This window comes from Aquarana catesbeiana, linkage group LG02 (genome assembly GCF_042186555.1).
Source record: "Aquarana catesbeiana isolate 2022-GZ linkage group LG02, ASM4218655v1, whole genome shotgun sequence".
Lineage (NCBI taxonomy): Eukaryota > Metazoa > Chordata > Amphibia > Anura > Ranidae > Aquarana > Aquarana catesbeiana.
The window spans coordinates 120,724,788-120,742,315 of record NC_133325.1 but is presented as its reverse complement, the minus strand read 5'-3'; the positions used below and the strand labels follow the sequence as shown (position 1 = coordinate 120,742,315).

The 17,528-nt window shown below is 40.9% G+C and overlaps 1 pseudogene; it reads left to right on the top strand.

Moving 5' to 3' along the window:
• The first annotated feature begins 12,485 nt into the window (after nucleotides 1-12,485).
• The window catches only part of LOC141126547 (cyclin-dependent kinase 8-like), a 29,183-nt pseudogene continuing 24,140 nt past the window's right edge, over nucleotides 12,486-17,528 (top strand).

The window sequence follows — 17,528 nt, the reverse complement described above, 5'->3', positions numbered from 1 at the left end:
TTTTTTTTTTTTAACAAATTTTTTCCTCAGTTTAGGCCGATACGTATTCTTCTACATATTTTTGGTAAAAAAAAATTGCGCTAAGCGTATATTGATTGGTTTGCGCAAAAGTTATAGCGTCTACAAAATAGGGGATAGATTTATAGCATTTTTATTATTTATTTATTTTTTACTAGTAATGGCGGCGATCTGCATTTTTTATTGTGACTGCGATATTGCGGCGGACATATCGGACACTTTTGACACATTTTTGGGACCATTCACATTTATACAGCGATCAATGCTATAAAATTGCATTGATTACTGTGTAAATGTGACTGGCAGGGAAGGGGTTAACACTAGGGGGCGCTCGAGGGGTTAATGTATTACCTAAGGAGGTGATTCTAACTGTGGGGGGAGGGGACTGACTGGGGGAGGTGACCGATCGCTGTCCCTATGTACAAGGGACACGCCATCGGTCTCCTCTCCTCTCTGACAGGACGTGGATCTGTGTTTACATGCACAGATCCACGCTCCTGCTCTGTTACCCGGCAATCGCGGGTGCCCGGCGGACATCGCGGCCGCCGGGCACGCGCACCGGGTCCCGAGCGACGCAGCGCGCCCCCTAGTGGCTCGGAAGGCGAGGACGTCATATGACGTCCTCCCAGAACAATAGAAGCCTCGTCCAGCCGTCATATGACGGTGGGCGGTGGCTTAGCGGTTAAAGGACTAGTCAATGATGTTGAATAACTCCTTTTTATCTTCCTGTACGCCAAGTTGACATTGGCATACTACATTTGTCCATGATGAGTATGTCACGATCATAATTGAATGGTTTTATTAAAATTTTCAGAGTTCTGCCTCAGCACTGGATAAAAGGGAGAATGTCTTAGGCAGGCCATACAGGGAGCAAATTTCTTTTCTGCAACCACGGTTCCCCCATCAACAGAGGCAGAGTTGACAGGAGAATCCCTCCCGCCGAGCCATTGTATGACAGACAAGACAGTGATTATGGCTAGCGGCTATACTAGCCGCTAGCTATAATCCTATATTAAATCCAGCAGGCCTGCTGTACCCAAGTTGATCAATTGATCAACTTGGTACATTTAGCCTGCCCATACATGGTTCAAATCTGCTGAACTGGCCGAATTTCAAACCATCTATGGCTGGCCTTAGACCTGACTCTGAGGTTGAAATCTGAGATTCCCCTTTCCATTCAAAGGTTTATTCATCGCAACTCCCTCATTCTCACTACTTATGATTATATATCACAGAATTGCTCCATTTGGATATACAACGCTGGACACTCTACGTTTTGGTTATGGAGGATTTAAAGTTGACTGCCAAACTTGTATAACCCCTACTGTCCTGAACTAGGGAACTATTCAATTTGTTTTTGCTCACAAAGATTGCAGTTTGCGATTTACATGTATAGTTTTTTGTTCTGAGAGACTTTAATGTGGGTCTTTTCAAACTCAAGAGATGTATGAAGGGTGACCATATTTTAATAAGGGTAAATGATACTATGGTTATTTGTAAGATGTGTGGTTTTGTGCAATAAAACTTGTATGGGGATTGTAAATGGATACACAGTCTTCATACAAAAGATTTAACCACTTGACCTTCGGAAGACTTGCGATACGGCATTGCGTTACTTTGTAGTGATTAAGCACAGGTCAGATGTGTGAAACGCGTCTACGTGACTAATACCTGGTGTATCCTGGTCGTTTTCAATAAAAGGCATTTTGTTTTGGAACCTTTGGATGTGCAGCCATTTCTTCTTTTTCTCAAGTTTTCAAGGAGACGGGCCTGGGCTAGCACTCCTACTTGGTTCCAATTGAGGTATTGCACACACCTGGAGCAGCGGATTCCTTTTCTCTTGATTGCGTTACTTTAACTGACAGTTGCGCGGTCATGCAACACTTTACCCAAATACAATTTATGTCATTTCCCCCCCTACAAATAGAGCTTTCTTTTGGTGGTATTTTATCACCAGTACATGATCAACTTGTTTACACAGGCATAGCTCAGTTCTCCGTATTTTACCAGCAATCGGTGGGTGCCGGAGAACTTCGAGTCCTCGGGACCTGTAGATCAGCCTGTGTTGTGAATCATCACAGCAGAATGCTGGGGGCGCATACACCTCCTGCAGGCAGACATACAGAATCATGTATAAATACATAATTCTGCCCACAGCTGCCCCCCTGTAGCAGTAAAAGTACTATAGGGCTGTCAGCAAGTGGTTAATAAGTGTTAGATTAGTGATCAGTTTGTTGCAGTCTCATAAACTGGTAATAAAAATGTATTACAGTTTATTTTTGTATATGGAGGACTCTGGATACCTGGTGGAATTGGAAGGCCATCAATCTTGTATAGTATGATTCTTGGTTTTGCCAGGAAGAAGGCCTAGTGATGTCATCGACACGTGTACCAGTATGTTAGGGTCTTTTTAAATTTTGGGTTTTATTTCTACTGTTTTTGTTTTAAAGTATATGTATACCCCACTTCTATTTTTCAGTATGTTTGACATCATTTTTCCATGGGTAAAGAACAGTTGTGATTAATGCCTCTTTGAATTGGCAAAATGTATTCATTCCTAAACCTTGCTATTGGCCAGTGAGATTGACCATCATAGCCATCAGTTTAGGAGCAGGAAGGATAAGACTCGAAAGAGAAAGTCTGGTTGTTTTTTGCATACCATGCAAACAGGGCCTTAGGAATATCTCTGGCTATGAATTGGAGAACTGAGCTGAATAACTGGAGATGACTTTTGAGGTCCTTTTTTTCACTTCAGTGTCTCTTTAAGTACCTGATGTTCTATTTAAATAATACACTTCATCAATACTCTTTTCTTAGCTCTTCCATTTAACATGTGCAATTGAACATATTATTGTCAGTAGATTGTAGTTTGGCAGAACATTTAGTTTTCAAAAATCTGAACAGCAACTCGGTTTTTACAAATATTGTGAATGTATTCCTCTAAAGATCAGTGGACTGTACCATGACAACTTTCTTACTCCTAGAAGACATTTCCGCTTTCATTTGGTGCTTGTTGACTTTCTTGTGAAGTGGTTTCTTTGTATTATTCATGCGCAAAACTGTGCATTAGCCTGCAGTGTCCCATTAGACTGGAAGCACAAACAGATAACCCCCTTGGCAGGATGGAACTTTAAAGGTGACATGGACACCAAGTATTTAAAAAAGTATACATTTTATTACAAAATAAATTACAATACAGTAAAATGTCTACGCAAAGACACATGGATAATATGCATAAGGTACGGTACGATGTAAGCAGATAGTGATTTTGTCTCTGGTGTACCCAACGTTTCTGGCTTGAACACCTTTCTTCAGGGGTTTATACAGAGAATACTACAATCATATAGTAAATCCATCGGTGTCTTGTGACTTCATACATTTAGGTAAAAGAAAAAGACCCACAGAGAGTCAATGAATACAAAGTGAACCGGATTGACAAGGTCGTTGATGGCTGTGCCCCAGGTATAGGATGATCCTACCGAGATCCACCTAAATAGGGGCCACGGTTGAAAGACACCAAAGGTTGTTTGACCTGAGAAATTGCTGGCATCAATTTAGGCAGGAATATATATAGTGTCACGGTGTAGTGACATGCAGATTCTGACGATTCTCTTCAGTGAGGGGTTTTCCTCTCAATTCCCCCAATTCTCAGTATGTCTGGTGTCTTATCCGTAGCGTCGTCAGTCTCTTTAAGTACCTGTTGTGCTATTTAAATAATACACTTCATAAATACTCTTTTCTTAGCTCTTCAATTTAACATGTGCAATTGAACATATTGTTGCCAGTAGTATGTAGCTTGGCAGAACATTAAGCCTCGGTTCACACTGGGACGACTTGTCAGGCGACCTAGGTTGCCTGACAAGTAGCGTCCCGTTCAGTACAATGGAACCGTTCTAAGGGGAGCGACGCAAGTCGCTCCGACTTAGAAAAAGGTTCCTGTACGACTTCGGGGGCGACTTGCATAGACTTCTATACAGAAGTCATTTTGCAAGTCGCCCGGGCAGTCGAGTGCAGGTCGCCTCGGTGAGGCGACCTGCAAGTCGTGCCGCCTCTGGTGTGAACCGAGGCTTAGCCTTCAAAGATCTGAATTGGAACTCGGTTGACAAAAGTTGTGAGTGTATTCCTCTAAGGCCCGGTTCACACTGATGCGAGTTCATGACGAATGCGATGCGTCAAAAAACACTTTAAATTCGCATGTCATCCCTAAAGTCATTGTTTTCAATGACGGTCGTTCACATACATGCGTTGCGATTCCTCTACGAATGCGATGTGATAAAAAAAAGGGTCTTGTGCGAGTTTACTGCGTTGCGTTCCGAATTTAGTCTCCATAGACATCAATGTAAATCGTTCTTGAATCGCATTGATGGTTCACATATGTGCGAATTCCACCACACTACTCTCCACAAAAACCAGGAAGTACACAGGAAGTTAACACCTTTTTTTTTTTTTACATTATGATTCCATTGGCTAGAATATCAATCGCAGCTATGTCCAACTCCTGAAATTCGTGGTAAAATCACGGTAAATTCGCACCTCACAAAGGACAAAAAACGGAACAAAATCACAGCGCATCAGTGTGAACCGGGCCTAAAGATCAGTGGACTGTACCATGACAACTTTCTTACTCCTAGAAGACTGACATTTGCCGCTTTCATTTGGTGCTTGTTGACTTTCTTGTGAAGTGGTTTCTTTGCATTATTCATGCCCAAAACTGTGCATTAGCCTGCAGTGTCCCATTAGACTGGAAGTGTTCCTGTAGAGGAACTTTTTCTCTAGAGATTTGCCACATTTAACATGCCTAGCAGATGTGTGTACTTTATTGGCTTGTTCAGTTATGTTTAAACTAAAGTGATTGTGAAGTGTTACCATGTTGTCTATTATAAAAACAGATGTGTGCCCATGAATCAAAGTGATAATTTCTAGAGCCCACTCTTCCTATCGTCACCACGGTAACAGCTACTCATCAGTGCATCTTGTGTGCACCTGTGTGCAATGTTCTGCATCTACAAAGCATTTTATTATAACTCTTCGTCATGTTACTTACAACTATGAGGTTTCTTTTAGTGTGCTGATTTAAAAGGGGTTCTGTTTTTACTTATAGCATTATCCAGCCTCCTCGTGACTGGAATAAGTAAGAGGAATATGTCATGACACAAAGCTGTGGTCTCAGAAAGCTCACTTAACGTGAGTCTGATTAGGATTAACTTCACTGCTGCAAAATGAGTGTGTTGCACTTGAGTTGGAAGAATAACTGCATCCATTAAAGCATTCTTAGTGGCTGTTTTGCTTCATGTCAGGTTCCCATTGGAAGAGAATTCATATATGATTTAGTTTTCCTATTTATAAATGCTATTGAATGGAAGCCTCCTTTTCCCAAGCTTGAATCCAGCATGTCTTGGTAAAGAACAGTGACTTATCTCTCCTTGCTTCTTAACTTTTTCAGGTGAGGTGACCTCAAACAGACCAAATAAGTGGCCATTCGGCTGTCCTGGGTAGACTTATAACTTTACAAGACAGGGGGATAGCACTGACCTGGTCAGGTTTGTAGTTCAGACTAAAAAACAAATATGGTACTTAGGCTCGGTTCACACTAGGACGACTTGTCAGGCGACCTAGGTCGCCTGACAAGTAGCGTCCCGTTCAGTACGTCGCTCCGACCTAGAAAAAGGTTCCTGTACGACTTTGGGGGCGACTTGCATAGACTTCTATACAGAAGTCGTTTTGCAAGTCGCCCAGGCAGTCGTGTGCAGGTCGCCTCGGTGGGGCAACCTGCAAGTCGTGCCGCCTCTGGTGTGAACCGAGGCTTACTGTGCAATTATCTTATATGGCGTTACAGCTTTTTGTACTTTAAGGGTCCATTCACACAGGGGCAACACGACTTCCAGCGCGACTTTGGGAGGCAACTTGGACACGACTTGAGTATGAATCACAGCACGACTTGGGGGCGACTTACAAGCAACTTGAAGTTGCCTCCAGGAACGGGGACTTTGCCAGTGGCCAATCACATAATAATCAGCTCTGTGGGAGGGAGGGTTTTTCCTAGAAAACTATTTTTAGTTCCTGGAAAGTTGCTTCAGTTAAGACAGAGGATCCAACTTGGAGGCAACTTTCATTGAAATCAATGGGTACAAGTCGCCTAGAAGTCGGATTGAAGTAGTAGAGGAACCTTTTCTGAAGTCGGAGCGACTGCAGTAGTGTGCATTATGACGGATCCATTCACTTACATTGATTTTTTTCATCTAGCACGACTAGGGGCGACTTGGGGCAACTTGAAGTCGGATCCAAAGTTGCCCCTGTGTGAATGGACCCTAAGGCTAGACATATTTGAGGAGTCAGCTGAAGAATTCACTTAAAACTCTACAGCTGGTAGCTAACTTTTTTGAACTTTTATTGGTGTTGGTGCCATTGGCAGCTAGGTTTCAATGTGCTTACATGTAAATTTTATATAATTTGTCTGCCCCAGATTTACATCATTTGCAGGGTGTAAAGAGTTTTCCTTTGTGGTAGGTTTTGCAGTTTGTATTGTTTGACAGCCACATATTGAAGCTTTGACACCAGATACGACCAGGCAACTAGCAATTTTTAAAATGACCTCAAGGTTAACCATCTTATTTCTCTTATGACCAGTTTTCTTTAAAATAAATTCTTCTTCTTTTTATACTTTTTTATTTTATTTTATTGATATGGGGTTGATTTACTAAAACCACACTGTGCACTTTGCAAGAGCAGTTGCTCCAGAGCTTAGTAAATGAAGGTAAGCTCTGCTGACTTCCACCATCCAATCATGTGCAAGGAAAAATACTGTTTTTTTTTTTTTTATTTTCCTTGCACACAATTGGGTATTTTTTGCAAAGTGAAGCTTTACTTCATTTACTAAGCTCTGAAGCAACTGCACTTTGCAAAGTGCACAGTCTTTTTGCCTTTAGTAAATCAACCCCACTGAGCCAGGGCAGCAAAAAAATAAACTTTGTAAGTAACATTCATTTGAACATTCCATAATGAACAGTTGACCGTGGGCCTAGTTTGAATGTTCATAACTGGGCATAGTAGAAACTACAATATAGACAAACAATATAGATAATTAAATATTATGTATATAGCTGCATTTTTTTATATAATTGCTCGGATTATCAGGCCCAGTTCACACTCATGCGGTGCAGGAACCGCAGCGTTTCCTGTGCGGTTCCCGCACCCCATCAGAATCACAGACAGTTCACACTGTGCTCTGCGAACCGCTGCAGGTGTCAATATAAAGTTAATGACATCCCCAAATCGGTTCACAGAACGCAGTGTGAACTGTGGAATTGGATCACATAGGTCTGAACACCCATGCGATCCGATTCCAATGCGGACAAAAAAAAAGGGTCCTGCATGTTTTTGGAGCAGATCCAGAACAGGTCACTAGAACTAGTGACCCCATTGGAACATTTTTGGCAACACAAAATTGTTTTGATTTGTGATTCTTTTTTTTTTTTTTTACTCTCAGGCTCAGTTCACACTGCTACGACTTGGGATCCGACTTGTCAGACCTCAAGTCGCCCCAAGTCGCTTGACATAGAAATTCCATTGTAGTTAATGAGAGCCATCTTAATGTACGCTACTGAAGTCGCTCCGACTTCAGAAAAGGTTCCTGTACTACTTCAAGTCGACTTCTAGGCGACTTGTACCCATAGATTTCAATGGAAGTCGCCTCCAAGTCTAATCTCCCATCTATATTCAAGCAACTTTACAGGAAAAGAAAATAGTTTACCCAGACAAACCTCTCCCTCCCAGAGAGCTGATTATTCTGTGATTGGCCACAGCCAAAGTCGCCTGTCCTGGAGGCAACTTTAACCACTTGCCTATCAGGCCAATTCTGACATTTCTCTCCGACATGTAAAAATCATATTTTTTTTGGTAGAAAATTACATAGAACCCCCAAACATTATATATGTTTTTTTAGCAGAGACCCAAGAGAATACAATGGCGGTCATTGCAACTTTTTATCTAGCATAGTATTTGGGAAAAAAAACAGTTTTGGGTTTTAAAAAAACAAAACAAGAAAGTTAGCCCAATGTTTTTGCATAATGTGAAGTATGAAGTAATGCAGAGTAATAGATACCCAACATGTCACGCTTCAAAATTGCACACACTCGTGGAATGGCACCAAACTTCGCTATTTAAAAATCCCCTTAGGCGACGCTTTAAACATTTTTACTGGTTACATGTTTTGAGTTACAGAGGAGGTCTAGGGCCAAAATTATTGCTCTCGCTCTAATGTTCGCGGCGACACCTCACATGTGTGGTTTGAACACCGTTTTCATATGTGGGCGGGACTTATGTATGCATTCGCTTCTGCGTGCGAGCTCACGGGGACTGGGGCACTTTAAAAAAAAAAATTTTTTTCTATTGTTAATTTTACTTTTTTTTATTTTAGCTTGACACTTTTTTTCCATAAAAATTTTTTTGATCACTTTTGTTGCTATTACAAGGAATGTAAGCATCCCTAATAGGAATAAGCATGACAGGTGCTCTTTACAGTGAGATGTGGGGTCAATAAGACCCCACATCTCACCTCTAGGCTTAGAAGCCTGAAATAAAAAAAAAAGATCACCGCTTCCCAGACGGTTTTTTGACTACAGAGGCCGGGCGTGACGTCATAACATCGTGCCCGGCCTCCGAACGATCATAGAGACTCCGGCGATCATCTAGTCCGTCGGAAATCTCTATGCTAAACATCCGGGGCTGGCGGATCCTGTGACTGACTCACCGATCGTAGTGGTGAGTCTGTACAAGCACCGGAGGGCGGCGGGAGGGGGGAACTCCCCTCTCGCCTCCCGTAAGAACGATCAAGTGGCGGAACAGCCGCTATGATCGTTCTTATGCTGCGCAGATTCGCTGGCTCTAAAAAACTATATCTGGATGATGTCTGTAGCTACAGACATCACTCAGATATCCCCGCTCAAAACCGAGGAAGTCATTTGGCGTACGGCGGGCGGGAAGTGGTTAAGTTGCATTGTAAGTTGCTCAAAGTTAAAGGTAAACAGGACAATTCTATATCAAAGAAACAGAAATAAAAACCCAGGTGTTCTAATCCTTCTCTACACTATCCTAAATAAAAAATAGTTATATTTTACACTAAATAAAAAATAGTTATATTTTAGGTATTGAAGCTTGAAAGATTACAGTCTGGGAATTTCTGCTTCTTCAAATTCAAAATGTATTTTGTAAATCAGTTACCTTCAATATGGGAGAGGGACAATATTGGGTTCGGGTAGAGGATGGGAGGACGGGGGGGGCTTTTGGGGTCGAGGGGGGGAGGAGAGATACAGTAGGGGGAGGAAATCTATTTTTGTTGTTGTTGGGTTTTGCCCCCTTTTCTTTTTTTTTTTAGTTTTTGTTTTGTGCAGGTTTTTTTTTTTTTTTTTTTGGGGGGGGGGGGCGGATGAATGTTAGAAGCAAGATTATGTATCTGGAATAAAATGTATGGAGAAATGTATAACTTGTACTGCTATGAAAAGAATAAAAAAAGTACTGAATCGAAAAAAAAAAGAATAAATAAAAATATTCTTGGGCAAGTTAAAGAAGAACTCTTGTGTGGCTCAGTCCCCCTATTCGGTGCAACCGTGTTTATTAAGATGGCATGTACACTGGTGTGCCGAAGGCTTCTGCCTGGCCTTCAAGTCATATGCCCCGTACACACGATCGGACTTTCTGCAAATAAAACCGTGGATTTTTGTTCGAAGGTTGTTGGCTTAAAATTGTCTTGCATACACACGGTCACACAAATGTTGGCCAACAATTACGAATGTGGGAACGTGGTGATGTACAAGACGTATGATGAGCCGAGAAAAAGGAAGTTCAATAGCCAGTGCGGCTCCTTCTGCTTGATTCCGAGCATGCGTGAACTTTTGTGTGACGGACTTGTGTACACACGATCGTTTTGTTGGCGGAAAATTTGAGAACCTGCTAGCCAACATTTGTTGGAGGAAAGTCCAACAACAAATGTTCGATGGAGCATACACACGGTCGGACTTTCCACCAACAAGCTTACATCCAACATTTGTTGTCGGAAAATCCGATGGTGTGTACACGGCATTAGAAGGGCACATCTGCGCAGGAGATTTTCTGCACATGTGCAAACACTGCTGTCTTGTGCAGATGTGTGGGAAAGCCATACCTGTGCAGATGTGCCACAGGGCTCAGTCAAGACTTGAAGCCCTGCAACACATGAGCACACATGCAGAATCCAAGAGGGAGGGGAAACAGGGGAACAGAAATGCCATTCTTACCTAGGCACAAAATGCCCATGTGCTTCTTTTTTGTGAATTATCTAATACATTTTTTTTTCTCCTCTCTTTTAGAATTTGCGCTCCACTTGAAACTGGCTGATCAGTAACAAGCACAAGAACCAATGTTTGGCTTCCTCTGAAGGATTTTGAAGAAAAACTTGTAAGTAGAAATACAGAGACTTTTTTAGAACCTGTGAGCTTGGTTCAGGAATGCTACCAAGTAAAATTGTTATATTAATACATCCACAGGAGCTGCTAAAGCTGAACTCCTACTCCATACCCCATTATTTGTTTTTGTCATTCTATAGTGATTTTTTTTTGGGGGGGGGGGGGAAGTAATTCAAGCGTGCGCTTGCAGCATTTTAATGCCATCTAGTTTATCCGAAGATTGTATGGTGAATCTATTTCTTGAAAATTGCCGGACTGCGGCTGGCTGTTGTGCTACCTACTTTTTGCTCTAAACTTTATACAAATTTCAAAATAAAAAGATTTATAGAGAAAAAAATTGCCAGACTGTGTGTGGGAGAGTTAATGAGGTTAAAGCAGTAGTAAACGGCCCCAAAAAATTGGGTTCCCTGCAGGTCTAAGCCATAGTATGTTCCGCATACTAGCACATTATTACACACTTACCTGCACACAGAGCCCTCCAGCTCACCACTGTCACAGATCCCCCCCCATGCTTTAATGTTTACCCTGTCTTCCTTCTGGGTTCACAGGCTCCGGCCGTTTGAATGGACAGAGCCGCAATGGCGTCACTCCTGCGCACAGCGCTCTGCATTCAACTGCATACTGTGTGCCCTGAATGCAGGGCATCACTGTGCATGTGCAGGTGACATAATCGGTTATTGTCGATGTGAATATCTATTCATTATACTTACACGTAGATCTGCACAATTAATCGTTAAAAAATCGTGATCTCGATTCAACCCCTCTGATGATCTCTATTGCAGAGTTTGCTGATTCTTTCATATAACAAGTGGAGAGACTTATCTGCTCACTCAGCTGTCATAGGAAAACATTGGGCAGTCTGCCAAGTTTAAAACATGAAACATTGTAACTAACTTCCTTCTTAGATCAAAGGGAAACTTCTGTGTGTAAAGGAAAATATCCAGGCAGTCTGCCAAGTTTTTAAACAACTGTAAATGCAGGAAATGTAACCACTTAAAGTCTAAATCTTTTTCTGACACTTGTTTCTTAAGGTAAAATCAATATTTTTTGCTAGAAAATTACTTGGAAACCCCAAATATTATATATATTTTAGCAGAGACCCTAGGGAATAAAATGTCAATTGCTGCAATATTTTATGTCACACTGTATTTGCCCAGCGGTCTTTCAAACGCAATTTTTTGGGAAAAAATACACTTGAATGAAACAAAAAAAGAAACAGTAAAGTTAGCCCTTTTTTTTTTTTTTTTAATGTGAAAGATGGTGTTACACTGCGAGAATCTTGAGAGAATCATGATCTATCTTCTAAGCAAAAAGTATCGTGATTCTCATTTTAGCCAGAATCGTGCAGCTCTACTTACAGGTAAAAAAGTGAAACAACCTTGCGCTACAGTATGCAAAATAATGAATTAAGTTGCTCCCCTCAAAGTGCAAAGTGCTGACTTTAAGTAATTGGGGTAATGTGTGATAGGGGGCGCTATTATAAGGTGCTAAACAATGTTTTTACCATTTGTAGAAATATTAATTAATAATAAACATTTGTGATTGAGCAAACATAATAAAGTGCATAGTGCTTAGTGATGATACAAAAAATACAATTCATCAAAAATAATCATAATAGTCCTCCAATAGTGATGATAGTGATGCTATCAGTGAAAGGGATATTCCATCAATTCAAAGTCCATATGTCTTTTAATGATGTGACTCTAATCCATGCACCGTCACCAATGGCGAATCTTTATAAATAACACCCGATGAGTGTGAGTAAAATGCCTACTCACCAGACAGACATGACCTCTTTAACTAAAAAGAAGGTCAAAACAGGCTGTTTATGTAGATCAATGAGCTTGCTGGTAAACCAATGGAGATGTATCTGGAAACCTTTTTATTTGTATCCTCCTCTCCACCACGATAACCCATTAGGAAATAAATATGAACGGGACCATTGCTTACTAAAGTTTATTTAAAAAAAAATTCCAAAGTGACTGCTTACATTTGAAGGTGCCTTTTCCCGGCACTGGGGATATCAGCATGAATTACCAGACAGAAGATCTGCAGATGCCCGGCCTCCGCTCGGTAGTCGGCGTGCGTTCCACCGTCATGGTGATGAGAAACCGGAGGTAAGATAAACAGAAGTGACATGACTGGGATACGCCTCAACGTACATTTAGTTTTATAAAGTCATCAGGAAGCCCTTCTGTCTGTCTGGTGAGTAGGCATTTTACTCACATTCATCGGGTGTTATTTATAAAGATTTGCCATTGGTGACAAGAGTCACATGACTAAAAGACATAGGGGTTGATTTACTAAAGGCAAATCCACTTTGCACTACAAGTGCGCTTGAAAGTGCAGTCGCTGTAGATTTGAGCGGAAGATCTGAAATGAGAGGAAGCTCTGCTGATTTTATCATCCAATCTTGTGCAAGCTAAAATCTACAGCGACTGCACTTCCAAGTGCACTTGTAGTGCAAAGTGGATTTGCCTTTAGTAAATGACCCCCAAATGGACTTTGAATTGATGGAATATCCGTTTCACTGATAGCATTACGATCATCACTATTGGAGGACTGTTATTATTATTTTTGATGAATTGTATTTTTTGTATCATCACTATGTACTTTATTATGTTTGCTCAATCACGAATGTCTATTATTTATTAATATTTATACAAACGTTAAAAACATTGTTTATCATCTTATAATAGCGCCCCCTATCACATATTACCCTAAATACCTACAGATAAGCCTGATTGTAAGTTTACCTGTAGGTACAAGTGAAGAAAAGGGACTTTACTACATCTTTAAGGAGTGCTCCATCCCAAAACCTAAATGAAATCTGTAGGGTGTAAATAGAGCATATAGGATCCTTTCACACAAATGTCATCAGTCCAGTCACCTTTTTTTGCTGGGAAAAAAATGATGAATACATATTCTTGTTACATCAATCTTCATCAGTTTGTATGTCCATCTTCAGTTCATTTCAGTTTACTTCCATTACATCTGTCTTCAGTTCAGTTTACATCAATTTACATCTGTTTTCTGCAGACATAAAATGACTCAGATGTAAATTTGTTTATATCCACCCATCCATAGACATACTCTGTGGTTCGTTATAGATCCATCTGAAAAACTGACAGATCCAAACTGAACGCTTATGTTATGAATTTAAATAGAGAATATCATTTAGTTTGGGTTTTCATATTTACCCAAAATGGTTAACCATGATACTATATCTATTTGTTGTTTGCAACTAATATGTAACAACTGTTTGGAATATGGTTATATTCAGCTATAGTGACTTTTAAATTTTATGTTTAGTTGAATTTTTGTTAAGTACAGTATAAACTTGGTGTTAAAGTGTTACTAAACCCATAACAGTAAGGGTCCTTTCACACTGGGGCGGTTTGCAGGCGCTATTGCGCTAATAATAGCGCCTGCAAACCGACCCGAAAGTGCCGCTGCCTTAATTCCAGTGTAAAAGCCCCGAGGTCTTTCACACTAGAGCGGTGCGCTAGCAGGACGGTAAAAAAAGTCCTTCTAGCAGCATCTTCGGAGCGGTGAAGGAGCAGAGTGTATACCGCTCCTGCATATTGAAATCAATGGGACGGCGTGGCTATACCGCCGGTAAAGCGCCTCTGCAGAGGCGCTTTACGGTGGTTTTTAACCCTTTCTCTGCCGCTAGCGGGGGGTAAAACCGCCCCCGCTAGCGGCCGAATACCGTCGGGAAAGCGCCGCTTTACCGCCGACGCCGCCCCAGTGTGAAAGGGCCCTAAAATCAGTCTGTATATGCAGTAAAGCATGCTTGTTATACTCACTGTGAAACCTAAGGGGTTAATCCTCTGCATTGTGTAAAAAAGACTGTTTGATCCTGTATGCACAGAACCTCCCCTTCTTCCACTGACTCCAAAACAGGTGCGAATAAGACAAAGGCGGTTATTTACGAAAGGTTAATCCACTTTGCACTGCAAGTGCACTTGGAAGTGCAGTTGCTCTAAATCTAAGGGGTAGATTTGAAATGAGTGGAAGCTCTGCTGATTTTATCATCCAATCATGTGCAAGCTAAAATTATGTTTTTTTATTTTCCTTGCATATCCTCCTCGGATCTACAGCGACTTTACTTCCAAGTGCACTTGTAGTGCAAAGTGGATTTGCCTTTAGTAAATAAACCCCAAAGTCTATAGAGTCAGGCTGCACATGCTCAGTTTGTTGTGTATTGCTAGAGAGTTATTTTTTTCTTAGAAGAGTGCATGTGATCAACAAAGGGCCAATCAGCACTGTCCAGACAGAGGGTCAGGGGTTCTGGATCCTGATAGGACAGCTCATTGCAGAACAAAAACTCCTCCTACAAGCTTTAACCAGGAACTGATTGAAGTCACAAGACTGCTATTTATTGCTGATGAGAAAAAGTATTTAGCAGTTTAAATTTACCAAATTGATTGCATCTCCATGTTCTAAGTATTGCGGGAGACCACATATAGTGAATGTAGGGTCCTGCGTTTAGTAACACTTTACCTTTACCAGTTTTCTTAAATCTGGGTTCTAGGACTCTGTTAACATCTAGAAATCCACCTCTATTTGATTATGGCATGATGATTGTCATGAATGCCACACAATGTGGTTTTCATTCATGTCTGTTGCAGGGATGTGGCTACATATTCAATTGCATTTTTCATCACCTATGTAGCGATTACTTGTGAATATCTGTTTGTGTCTGTCATTTGCAGGCACAAATAGATGTGAGAGCAGTCAGCCTCTCATTGTTTTCTATGGGGTCTCCACCCACAGCTTATCGCAGAGAACCCTGTCTGGGTCTCTCACATCAAATCGCAAATGACCCCATTTACAAGTGTGAATGGGGCCTTACTCTTGCACCAGGTCCAGGCCATCCCTGAAATGAAACTCCTATGGGAAGTTATCATTCAAGGAGCAATACAACCTTTATACCATTTAAGACATTTTAGGCTAAACCACTTTATCAATTCGTTCCCCAAACGACATGTTTTATAATGGACCTAACTACAGGGGGAATTGGTTTTTAACTGTGACCCACCTTCACACTCAATTTTCTGATTGTATTCCAAATGGATATGCCTTTCTACCCGCCTTATATACGGCAATCGGAACTAGACCTGTCTCATCCTCTTTCAGAGAAACAAATATTCAAGGTCCTACAACTTTCTATCTGTCAATGAATAATATATATATTTTTATAAAAATAATAAATGAGAAGAAAAGGTTGGGCACACTCTATGGACTACTTGGTCTTTTTTCTGCCATCACTTTTCTGTTTCTTTTGCCCTTTTCCTAAACATCCTCAGGAAATCTCGCTACATTGCCTGAGCCATTAAAGTATACCTTAAACCCCCTAGCGGTATTCCCGAGTCTGCCTCGGGGTGGATTTTCAATACCAAAAGCGGTAACCCCGAGCCAGACTCGGGATCGCATCGCAGGATCCTTGTAGAGGTTACTTACCTTGTCCCCTGGATCCTGCGATGTCTCCCCGCTGTGACCTGCGAGCCGCCGTTTCTCACTCGATTCACAGTGCCGAGCTCCATTCCCTGCGAGCGTTGCGACGCACGGGGACTGAGTTTGGCGCCAAATTCAAAAAGTTAAAAACACACAGTACAGATACAGTAATCTTACAGATTACAGTACTGTATCAAATAATTACACATCCCCTTTGTCCCTAGTGGTCTGTCCAGTGTCCTGCATGCAGTTTTATATTATAAAAACTGTTCTTTCTGTCTGGAAACTGGAGATTGTCCATAGCAACCAAAACTGTCCCTTTACATCAAAAGTGGCTTTAGACCAGCTAGAAAACAGCGATAATAAATTAGAATCACTTGCAGAATTGAGTGATAGTGATTTGTGGGGAAATCCGTCACCAAACACTAAAAGTAACGAAAGTGACAATTCTGCAACTGAGCAAATTTCAGTGTTTTTGATTTGATTACATTATTGAATAATTTTTATTATTATTATATTATTATTTGTTATAATTATTTATAGTTATTTATTATATTATAATTTTTTATTTCGTTTTTCAAACTTTATCATACCCGGGATGTCTACTAGACTCTGGTTTGGACAGATTTAAGTGAATTATTCCTAAGAATTACAGGCCTATAATATAAAACGCCAAATTTCTGTGCAAAATAATTGTACCGCTTTCAGCACCTAAAATCTGAAATAATCATACCGCCAGGGAGGTTAAGGCTACTGCTCCAATCAGACAAATAGATTCCCTGTTTGCCCTGTTCTCTGGACCTTGCAGGGGTCACCCTGCTTCAAAGTAAAAAATTGCACAATGGATACGGAATCTGATTGCAGGAGCTTACGTTCTCAAAAAGAGATCTTCTGCACTTTTATGCACACATTTCACCAGATTGGTGGGTGTTTCATGGGCATTTTGGCACCAAGCCTTGGTAGCCCAGTTATGAGAGGCCACAACCTGGTCTTTTGTTCATGCTTTTTCAACATTTTCCAGGTGGACATTCAATCTCCTGCTGATGTAGCTTTTGCATGGAAAAGAAGAAAGGTAACAGCGCTCTCTGCAGGGACAACTTAATCCATACACCAGGCCCACTCACAGGTGCCGAGGCTCGATGTGTCCCAACACAGTCCAATGCAACAGTAATAAGGAGAGCCAACAAAACTGTAATCCTTGAAGTGACGTTTATTGGTACATCAGAGTGACAATAAAACAATAAAGCTGACGCGTTTCAGCAATAGCCTTAGTCGTAGCTATTTTAAAACAGATATGGCAAAATATATATATACTCACATACACACATGCAAACTCCATCTCTACAAAATTGGCCTATCAAGTTGGTGTCACAGAAAATTAACATATTTAATTGATACCACCAATTATTCAAGTGGTTAGTGACTACACCTGTTTTTAGCCAGCATGAGAAGAGTGAGAGGGAAGAAAGGCAATATAAAAAGTTATTTTGTTGAGCCAAAAAGTAATGTGTAGAAAAAATGCTACATTGGATATTGAGACCTTATTACTCCAAGGGAGAAATATATTCCTTAAAGGAAAGGAATTTAAATTCAGCTAAAAATTGCTGTTTG